Here is an 11,969-nt window from a genome sequence, read left to right as displayed (position 1 = left end):
AGAGGGCCTTTCCATCTGGGTTCTGTTTTAACTTTTGATCCCGCCCCATGTGTGATAGTATTTGGCTGGGAAAAAAAGCAATTTTCACCTCTAGAAATACATATATAAGAGTGTTTATTGAAGTATATACAACTCTGTTCCACCTGCCAAGTATAAAAATAGCCAGCAGCCAGGGTTCAGGCTTTATTTTAATTATCCATGCTTACTGTTCTGCAGATTTAATTTATGAATACAGCCGGTCATTAATGCTGTTACAGTAGAGACATACAGGATGAACAGTGTTATGGCCCAGTCATTAGCTGACTTGAATCTGTTCCAATTTTCCAAAAGAAAAGGTGACAAATTGAATACTCAGTAAATTCTATTTCTTTTCTGTGACTTAAATTGGTTTCCAGTTCTTAATTTGTACTTTTTTCTAATTGAATGCAGTTCTAAGATTCAAAATATTTTTCAAATGTAGCGTGGGTAGTGGTTTTGTTGATTAATGATGTCTTAGATGGGCTTCCTTTTTCCATTATAGCAAGATAGGGCTACCTGTATTAACAAAATATGCCATAGCAAGTATTTACCTTTTTACAATTGCTGTCTTCAATGAATATATTTGAATACAAATTACTTAGTTATTATGCAGAATACATAACTGGTATTTTGGTAAGCTGGCTAGATTCAAGCTTATTTAAATAACGTAAAACTTTTTGCTAACAGGGCTAGATTTATGCAATGGCAAGGAAGCAGTACCCAGAATCATCCAAAATCTGGATTGGGAGGGTGAGGGGCCTCTCCTGCAGCTGACCAGTGACCCCCTCTGCCTCAGGGCAAGGAACAAGCAGGTAAGTGGATCCAGACATGCAGAGCAGGGGCCACTCCTCCCTCCCTCCATCCCTGTCCTAGGTCTCAGAGGCAGAAGAGCATAACCACCAGATCCCTGCACATATGTGAAGTTAAAGGCTGATAGCTCCTTTCTTTACCGTGCAACCCATCTGTCCTTACAAAGTGACATCTAACCTTGGCCTTTATCTGCATCTTCACTCCACTCATATCATACTGTACCACCTTGGATCTTTTGCATTTCGAATTCTCTCCCCTCAGCAAACCTACAGTCAGTCTTTTCATGCGTAGTTTATGTTTTCTTCTGAAAGCACTGAAGTTTTTTTGAGTAGCTGCCTGTGCTTGGATGGTACTGTCCCCACAGAGGAAAACACTTCTGATGGAAGCAGAACTCCGACTATGAATTTTTCCTCTCTTGACTGTGGTCATCTTCAGTTTTACATGTATCACCCTGAAACACAAACTTGGGAAGGAACACTGGCCAAGCCTCACCAGCTGGATGTAAGTTAGATTCACTGACCTTTCATGTATTTTTTAATCATACAGCTCCTGTGGCAGTGACAGATCAGACTGCTTTTAATTAAGTTGTAGAGATATGGCACCATGACAAGTACAAGGATCTAGCCCATCTAGAAAACCCAGCATAGCATGTTTTGGTTCACAGAAAGATAAGGGTATGATGCGCAATACAGGGGGAATGTCCAATGATCCACATTACATTGGCCTAAAAAAAGGTTGTATTTTTGACCCAATTTGAACTACAGAAGTGTGTAAGATCATTAGTAACACATCTCTTTGGTGCTTTGTATTGCTAGTATCATAGAATCATACAAAGTCCCGAGTTGGAAGGGACCTACAAGGATCATGGAGTCCAACTCCCGTCCCTGCACAGGACAACCCCACAGTTCACACCATGTGTCTGAGGGCCTTGTCCAGTCTCTTCTTGAACACTGCCAGGCTTGGGGCTGTGACACCTCCCTGGGGAGCCTGTTCCAGTGCTCCAGCACCCTCTGGGTGAAAAACCTTGTCCTAATGTCCAACGTAAACCTCCCCTGGCACATCTTCCTGACATTCCCTCGGGTTCTCTCATTGGTCACCAGGAAGAAGAGATCAGTGCCTGCTCCTCCTCCTCCCCTTGTGAGGAAGCTGGAGCCCCATGAGGTCTCCCCTCAGTCTCCTCCAGGCTGAACAAACCAAGTGACTTTAGCCACTGCTCATACGGCTTCCCCTCCAAACCATTCACCAGCTTCTTAGCCCTCTTCTGGACACTCTCCAGTAGCTTTATATCCTTTTTATCCTGTGTTGCCCAGAACTGCACACAGAGCTCCAGGTGAGGCTGCACCAGTGCAGAGCAGAGCGGGACAATCACCTCCCTGCCCGGCTGACAATGCTGTGCTGGATGCACCCAGGACACGGGTGGCCCTCTTGCCTGACAGGGACACTGTTGGCTCATGTTCAACTTGCCATCAACCAGAACCCCAAGATCCCAGTAATGCATGATCGGTGCTCATACACACTAAAGAAAAATATAACTTCTACTAGAAAGTCAGTGTTACTGATTTCCAACCCCATTTTTTTAAGATGCTGTCAATCTCATACTTACAAGCTCAGGATATGACAAAATCATAAAGAAGGTGGTATAATCACAGCAAATATTCCTCTTGGGTGGTACATACAGCATCACACTATAAAAAAAATGTTGAAAACTACTGAAGCATCAAAGATTTTAAGTGAAGGCTGAAATTTCTTAAACCAATTCTGAAACATTTCTATCTATATCCAGTCTTCCTACTAACAAGTCCATTGGCATTCTGCTCAGACGCAAGGCTTTGCCTGCCACATGGGATCTTTATTTCCTGCAGCAGAACTGAAGAAGGTCATCTGGTCATCTGTAGCCTCAGGAAAGCATTTTTTTGTTTGCTTTTGGCAGTTAAGGAGCACTTCCATAAAGAGCTAGGATGGCTAAGGTGAGAGAGATGAAGCTCATGCTATGTCCACTTTTAAAAGAGAGTCATGTGCTAGGTTTCAGATCTAAGGTTGGAATACAGGGCATTAAAATGCAAACTTCTTAGTATGTAAAGAGAAAAGAATTTACATTTTTGAAAGACACAGCCAGTTCAGTATTCTAACTTTTGGATGAGGGTTTATCAGTTTCTCAATTCAAAGTTTCAGAGGTATATTTTCTGCCTCATTCATTTCATTTGTTTATTTCAATCTGCCTGGAAGCCTATTATACAGTCATCTTCTGTAGAACAAAACACAATGTCAAAATGAACGTACTAATGTTATACACTCCCCAAAGTACTCTGTTGAAAAGTACAGTAAAATAATGTATAGAGTAAGACTTAGAGAAAAATGTTTACTGCTCTGGTGATGCCCTCTCTATCAGTGATAAAAATATGTATGGTGAGGTATGTGTGGGAACGGCAGGATGTGCAGTTCCAGCTAAAGGGCCTTGGACAGATTATACAAAAGTATGTTTTTTATGAGTGTAAGAAGTGATAGCCCAGGCCAGTGAGAATGATATCTCGGGTCGGAAAACCGCCTCCATATGTATGATGTGTGAATGTTGGGCCTGGGCATGTGAATGAGTGGGCTGGAATGCCGCCCACAAGATATGCATGGGAACGTGACTGAAAACAGTCACAACCTGAGTGTGGTGTGTTTAGAATAACATTTTTTTTAAAAACTGTCTAACCTCTTGGTCCAGCCCTGTATCTGTAAACATATAAATTGAGAACTGTTAATAAAAGAGAGCTCAGCTCTGCCTGGCTCTGTTCTCGCTGCTAACAAGAAATCTGTGCCTGTGCATCTCTGTCTGCGTCTGTATGAATCGTTCTCATCGCCGCAGTATGCCCTGCAGTTAACAGTTTTGTGCTTTGAAAGTCCAAAGTAAGCAGGTAGCTTTAAAATCAGGGAGGGCTGATGTATTTCTTATAGTTCAAAATCCTCCTTGGCATAGCAACTGCCTGAAATTTAGCCAGCTGGAACAGAAAGAAAGTCAAGGAAACAGGTACAGCCATGTTACTATACTTCATAAACTAGCATACAAAAATACACAGCCTTTCTGTGCAGTTTCATTGATTTTCTATTATTTCAGTGTTACTCAGTTCCCCCTGAGGTATTTTAGAATTATTTTCATCAGATGTCCAAATTACAGCCTTTATTTCCTATGAGGGCATGTCACAGATTACACTGTTAAAGCAATAGTGTTGCCAAAAAAGTGTTTGTAGATCTCACATCTTGTCCTGCAAACCTGTATTAAGCTACCTTGCTGTAGCTATGTAACTGTATTATCATGCAGCTCAGCACAAATAGCTTAGTTTTGCAGTCCTGGCTTTGCAGTCCCAGCTGAACTCTCTCTTGACTTTAATATATCTGGCTAGATCTGCATTGTGTTTTCAAACTGCCCTTGACACTGGGCTTATAGCCAGATTTACTTGTTATCTATGCTACATACCTGAGATAGTGTCCCTTGCATCAGCTCTGTAGTAATTCTGCTGATACTGCTGGGGGGAGGACTTTGCAGGTGTGTACTTTGCACTTCAGAGTTGTGACAACTGCGATGTGGACTTGCCTAAACACCTCGTACTTGGCACAGCCACTTCCATTTGTCTCATCTGCAAGAATATTCTATTAACATCACACAAAATCCTTTCCAAGAGATGTCTGTATTTCTGCTGCAGCTACCTATAATGGTAATCTGTGTATGGAGCAGTGGAGTCTTTGGCCATTCTGGATGTCAAACGGACACTGAGGTCAGACAACCCAAGCATTGCCCATACGTGAGCTAATTAGCTGGCAATGGTGGTGATGGTTTATGTTTGAATGGCAGAGAGTGTTTTGGTGCAGTGTGAATGGAAATAAGTGTGACTGGCAGTGTTCCTGGACGAATAAAGCACTCTTCACCTTGTCAGTTTTGTTTCCTTGCAAGGTTTGGAAATGAGTTAATATTGATAATGTGTTTAGTTTTTCTTCTAAAACATCTGCTCATGTCACCCCTTTTTGTCAAGTATTATCAGACTATTTTATTTCTTTATTTTTAAGATTGCCCACTACATAATGATGCTTCAAAGTAAAAAACACATCACTGGGACAAATCTCTGTCCACCATCTGATTTTACAGCTTGGTAGGTGTTTTAAAGCTCCACTGTTAATAATCAATTCAATACCATGTCACTTGGGCTGTATTTTGAATTCCTAAATTAGTTTCATGTATAACAGCAGTTGGGACAGGATAGTAAAATGTGACAGTAGTAACTATATTGATAAAATATATAAACATTGTGCTGGTTTGACTGAAAATGGATTTGTTTGCTTTGTGCAGTTAGAAACCTTTCTTTTTCAGTTTTTCAGTTAACATAAAAAACAAAATACAAAAAAATAAAGTGCTTGCTTACTTACTAAGTAATCATATGATTTTTTCACCATGATATGTGAAAATAAAATGTCTTAGATCTTTTTCAGATGTGGTAGCCCTCACATTTCTACCGATATGAATAATGACATCCTTCTTTATAACTGGCATTAAGTATGGTATTTTAATTATCTTAAAGCTCATTCTTAATGATCTGACTATCTTTTACCTTTGTCTGAATCACAAAGTACAACAGACAAAGTTGCCAATATTTAGCAATTATTTCTTCAAGATCAGATATTGCCGCCGTATCTTTTCAGGGTACAGAATTACTTGGAATTACACCAGCTGATGAAAATTGCAGTTAAGTTTCCTTTTGAGACAAATTTATTATAAAAATCTTTTAAAAAATGTTAATGTAAATGTACACACATATGCTTTGACAGTCAGATGGAATCTCACCACATAACAGAGGGCTTTTTTCATCCCCTGGCTTCAAGCTGGCTAATGACAGTAGTAGAGATGTTAAGTTGTACCTGGTAGAATCCATTTTGCTGACTGAAGGTTGATGAACCTGAAAACTTACAGCATTTCCTTTATGGATCTGCATTGATCTGCATCTCTTGCAGTCACTCTTCCATCATCTTTATATGCATTAGATTTTGTGGGTTACTTGAAGTTTCTACTTACTTTTTACTTTGACTCAATAATGTTTGGTCCCACGGGACACCAGTTGCCATAGGGAATATTGTTTTGACCGTGCCTTTTGATTGACCCACAGTATATTTTTACACTTTCGGTGACCTGCACATTTTTGGATCAAATAAGCATTAGTCACAAAGTACCGTTGAAATAATTCTCTATGCAAGTCCTTCTTTGGATTGTGTAGTTTCTCTCTAGTTGAACAGAACTCTCCTAGTTCCTGTAATCCTGTTGTATATTCAGAAGCCACTTCATTTGGGTTTTTGTTTTGTTTATAAGGCAGAATTTTTTTCTAAACAATTGCATCTGGGGGAGCTGTAGCATTTCCAAAACCTCAACAAACCCTTTGCACTCATAATTGGAAGTTCATACACTACCCAGCAGGCAATATCTTTTCATGCAGTCACATGTCTAATGTGCCACCTTTTTGTTTTCATTCATGTTGTTAGCAGTTATTGGCCTTTTCCAGTTTGTCTAAATGGCTGGATAAAGGTCTGGGAAGCTAACAGACAAGTCTAGGTTCCCCACGTAACCAGGTTTTTCAAAGTTTGAACATTTTTTCTCCTGCAAATGGGTTGTTTATTCACAAATAAGTGGCTGCCAGTTCAGCTCGCTTCCCAGTTTTGTTGCCTTGTCTGCAGTTACACTCTACTTCATTGACTTCATGCTTTGGCACCCTGTCTGTGTCCCCAGCTACCATGGCTTTTGCTTTTTTGCACAATAGTTGTAATATATGTATACATGTGTATACCAATATCTAATGTATACATGTGTATACTAATATCTAATATTACGCACTTGGTGTAATATTATATACATAGCCATTGATTGTAGCTGTGGTAGCATGGGCAAGATTTTCTGGGCAGTTGTGTGTGTGGAGTGTGCACAAACTTCATTAGCATGATGCAGTTCACTTGTGACTCACAGGGGTACTAAAGCATGGCCCTGGAAGAAGGGCTTCCCCTGCCAGGAGGATTTCAGAGAGAGCAGGTCACATTTAGGAGTGGAAGAGAAGACTTATGGTGAGATGCCTGGTTCCTAGCAGAAGGACAGGCCCCTCCTCATCAGTACACTGTGGTAGCCTTTTCCACGCTGGAAGATGTGAATTGAGCTCAAAGACTTTTGGTAGGATGTGACACTTCTTCCACAAATGGGAATAGTTGCATTTTTTGAACTGTACTCTCTGGTTTATTCTTTGTAACTGATGTGCATGGAATCACAGGTGCTATTCATTTTCTCAGGCAATTACGGTTTTATTATGTTAAGACCTATTTTGCTTCTAATTGTAAACTGTATGACCTTCTTGTAATAACCAAAGCAGTAGTTTACATTTACTAATAAAAAAGGAAAGTGTTTGTTGCATTTTAATAGTCAGGACAATGCAAGACTTCTTCAGCTATCAAAGATAAGTTGAAATCATCCCTGTTGTCACATTCTGAGAACAGAACTGAGCTTTCAGTAACTGTTTCTTTTCTCTTGGGTTCTGCATAGTTGTTCTTAGTCAGCTCCTTGAAGACTTTAAATTCAGCTAATGGCAATATTTAAATCAAAAGAAGCCTCAAGGAATAGTGACTAGCATTATTTTTCTTAATGCACCTGTCTTTATGAGCTGCAAAACCCTCTGAGCTGTGTGTTTCAGCATCCTATAAATAACTGAAGGATTTCCTCCATACAAGTGGGCTATTCCACCAGGGAAATATTGCTTGGGAGCTGCGGGTGGTTGCAAGCCAGCCGGCGGCGAAGCTTTCAGTAGCAAGGACACGGTCCTGCAGCAGTCAGACCAGAAAAGCGGAGCAGTTCAGGAACAGACGAGTCTCGTGTGATGAGGCAGATCTAAGGTCAAGTCAGGAAAGCTGCTGCGGCAGATCAGGATTGGGATCAGCCAGGTACCTGTCTGCGCTCAGCGATACCTGTGACACAGCTCAAAGGCCTGAGGCTGGAAGCAGCTCCCTGGCACCGGCAGCCAGGCCTCGGGCAGGGGGGGCAGCCTCCAGAGCCTGGGGGTGCCGGCAGCGTTCTGACACGGGGCCCCCGACTGTGTAGCATGAAGTACGAAACCTAACTTTGGCTGATATGTCATCAGGGGAGCAAGTTAGCCCTAAGCTTTTAAAAATACTAAGAGATTGTTTAGGGCTTGTCCTGGTTTTGTTAAAAACAAGTTTCTCTTTTAGTGAATTTCCCTGTCAGCTAAAGTCTTCTTACTGCGGTTTTCCTGAAAGTTAGGTACATGTTTTGGTAGACATAGCAATGGAATGCAAGGTCATTGATAATCATTGATGCATCCTGCGAGATGTGCAAGCAGGCGGTGAACTGAAAATTGACCAACTAAAGTATTCCATCCCATTCACGTCATACTTCATATAAAAGTGGGGCATCACGAGGATCTCGTCCCTTTTCCTTATGGCCGACACTGGGAGAGGACCTTGCGAGTTGTCCCTGTGAACTGAGGCCCAGTGACAGACTGAATCCAGCTCCAGCTGGCTGCGGAGTCCAGTCCAGGACTTCGGGTGCCAGCCCCACATCTGCCGGAGCCGTTGCCGGGACTTTCAAGATTGGTTTTGTGTATTTTGTATTATTTTCTCTATTTTTATTGGTAGCATTAGTAAAACCTTTTTAATTTTTTCCACCTCTCTTCTCTTTGTCCTTCTTTCCCTCCCAATCGCCTGTCCTTAGTGGGAAGGGGGGAGAGGGAGGGGCTGAAGGGGAAAATCAGGGGAGAGGGGGTCAACAATACATCTGCCACGGTTTTATTGTCACCCCGCAATCAAACCACGACAGGCTACACTTTGTAGTGTTAGTTTAAAACCAACTGAATTCTTGCCCTCTCTGTTCCTTTCTCTGAGCGAATAACTATCCAAACCAACAAGGTGCTTCTATCATATTTTGCCTTTGCATTTTCTTTTGACGTGCTTTCCTCTTTGACATGCTTTCTGACCTACATTGGAGAGCATAGTTCCACTCTTAGGAGTTTTATCAGCAAACTGTAACACAGAAGAAACTATAGGAGATTTTTAAGGACAAAATATAACTTCTGTCTGCTCTTTCACTGTTGGCATTAATCTCCATTGTATCTATTTTTAAACCAATAACCCAAATCCTCAGTTTCCCAGTTCTAAATATTTTATTCTGAGGATGTAATTTACTAACTCAAGAGCACTTTCAAAAGCTTTCTAACTTGATTACTGTCATTTGGAACATCTGCCTGACAAACTTCTGCATTAGCAGCTACTGAATGAAATGTGGTTTTCATTCCTCAGGAGATTCATAGGTTTAATTCCAGGAATCCTTAATCCATGAGTCATTTTGCATTAACTTGCCTCCTATTTTCCTGTTTCCTTAATATTAACAACTTCCCCCCCCCCCCCCCCCCCCCAGCTAGAATAACAGAACATAGGAGAAAGAAGAGGTCCAGAGCACAGATATTTTTAGTTAGTATCTTCATAACAACAAAGCTGAGTGGCAATTGGCCCATTTTGCAAACAAAACCATAAATGTGTCTGAGACATTTAGTAGTTACAAAATTGTTTCCTGAGTCAAGCTTTAGTGCTGTAACATCCAAAGAAAAGCCAAAGATGAAAATAGCTGAAGAAAAAACCTGAAAATGTGCTTTATTTTTTACTTGAAGTTCTTCGTCTTTTTCAGGGATTCCTACTGCTAGGAGTAGGGTTTGTGTGGCTGTTTGTTCAATGGTGGGCTGTAGAATGAATAGTTGTTGAAAGTTAGAGCTAAAAAATCAGCAATCTGAACGGGGTTTTATTAATAAAGAATGATGCAATGGAATATTCAGGACCAAAATTATTCCCTGTGTGTTTGCAGTTTATTCAACTGAATGGCATTGGTGGTGTTACTAAGAGTTCAATAGCTGAAATCCTTTCCCTTCTTTGTAATAATCTTTGGGGGTTTCTTCAAAGAGTAATTATTATATGTGTTACTTGGGGTTTAGAAAAGGAAAAGGAAAGCAGAACTTCAGTGCTGACCACAGGATTGTGGCTTTGAGCTGCCCGTGTTGCTAGGCATGATGCTCTGTCCTCTGTAAGGATTTACAGTGAGAGAAGCTCCGTGAGGACCAGCAGCTGCTAGATGTGTGAATTAGCAGCTGTAATACAAATCCTAGCTGTTCAGAAAAACATGTAGTAAGGCTGAAAAAACCCTGCAGTTTTGGAAACCTGACATAAATTTTTCAAATAACTGCTTCTGGGTGACTCCAGTCTTAAAGTCACAGCAAATATGGTTTTTTGCAGCTCAAGAAACAACTATATAGAACTATTGTTTCATCACAATGACCTCAAAATGAGTCATACATCTGTGGTTAAATATTTTATTAAATGCGGTGGGCCCTGTGCTATCTGGTGTAGGGCTTCAGTTGATTTCACTGTACAGTTTCAAGGTCCTGCTGACCCCTGTACTGAGAATACATAACAGCTTTATGTATTAAACAGAGACACAATGGCAGTGACACTAGGCGAGATACTGTGTTTTATGGTATATGGAAAGAATTATTTCAATTTAAATTCTGCAGATCCCTGATTATACAGGTTTTGAACGTGATTGTGAGAGTTGTGAACAGAACATGTGCAGTGCAGCTATCACGAGGGTAATTATCATCCACAGCCTGGCTGTGTAAATAAAGACTCATCTAAAAAAGGTACTGGTAAATCACTGATGGTCCTCACTCAGTCCTGGAAACTGTTTTTCTCTAGAAACTGTTTTTAGAAACTCCATTTCTGACGCTGGTCTTTATCTACCAAAGCAAGGCAAAGATTATCTTAACTAGGTCACATGTTGTCTAAGAAGAACCATACTTATACTGAACATCATATGGAGAGGTTCAAGAAAAATACAGACTATAGGATCAACATTTTAGTTAGGGAGAGACTTCTTTTGTTTAATGTTATGAGCTAGCTGAACAAAGTGAGTGATCTCAAAAATATTTAACAATATTTTGCTTTCTTGTATGCCACATTTCTCTTTTAAAAATTTAGTTTGAATATAGCACAAGAGGAAGCCAAAAGGCTTTTTAAAATAATCTGTACATCTGGACAGAGTTTACTACCCCAAACTAGTTCAGGATATACCTGAAAAATGGCATAGGGACTCTTCATTGTAGCAGAGATAGGCTATATGGACAAGAATTAAGGCAAAGGTGAGTCATACCTAATGTTTTGAACTATGAATTTTCCAACAAAACTAGTTTTTTAATGGCAGGTTACAGGTATTTGGGTAGATGTAAGCTTCTTTTCATAAAAATTGTATTTTTGTGTCAGGAAAATGGAGATTGAGTCATACTGCTTATACTGTGAAAGAGGTTTTCCTCATCTTACGACAGAATATGGCTTTGTTACTGCAGTGATATATGACTGATTACAGTGCTTTTACATGCCATCAATTTTTAAGCAATTTCCTCTCCTATCTAATTTATATTTCTAATGAAATGCTTGGGTCAAAACTGAACTGAATACATATGACTATTTTTTTGCTGACAATTTGTGGAATTACAAGCATTTGAAAAAAACGTGGTTTTGTGTAATTCCAGGAGAGACCTCAAATATCTCTGCTCCCAGCACATGAGAATTAAATTTCTGTGTGCTGGCAGGAGACGGATTTAAGACATAATCCTCCTCTCACTGTTCCCTACTAGTTGATTTAGGCAGTTCTTGCTCTTTGAGCTGACTTTTGTGGATGTTGTTTTCAGGCATATCACTCTCCCCTTACATTTTTTAAGGCACTATTATCCAGCATGATGTCTGTGAAGCATTTTGAGCTCTTGAGCTAGGCACTGAAACAATGCCTGTAGCCACTCTATTTCCTTCAGCTATTCAGCTTCAAAGATGAGCAACGTTTGCTCGTAAGCGTGATGGCTTCTAATGGAGCAGGAACTTAAATCTCTCTTGCTTTATATATAGATAAATAGATAAATATATAAGTACATATGTATTTGTAAAGATATAGATATGCTTAAAACAGTAAAAAAGATAGAAAAGGTGGAAGGTTATAAGTAGAAAGGCTCCAAGTAGGAGGACTTCAACATGTGCTATCATTTCCAAAATGATAGTCTCTTAGTCTGTCTGTATCCAAGACCTTG

This window comes from Caloenas nicobarica, chromosome Z, assembly GCF_036013445.1.
Source record: "Caloenas nicobarica isolate bCalNic1 chromosome Z, bCalNic1.hap1, whole genome shotgun sequence".
NCBI classification, from domain to species: Eukaryota; Metazoa; Chordata; class Aves; order Columbiformes; family Columbidae; genus Caloenas; species Caloenas nicobarica.
This window is presented reverse-complemented; position numbering follows the sequence as displayed.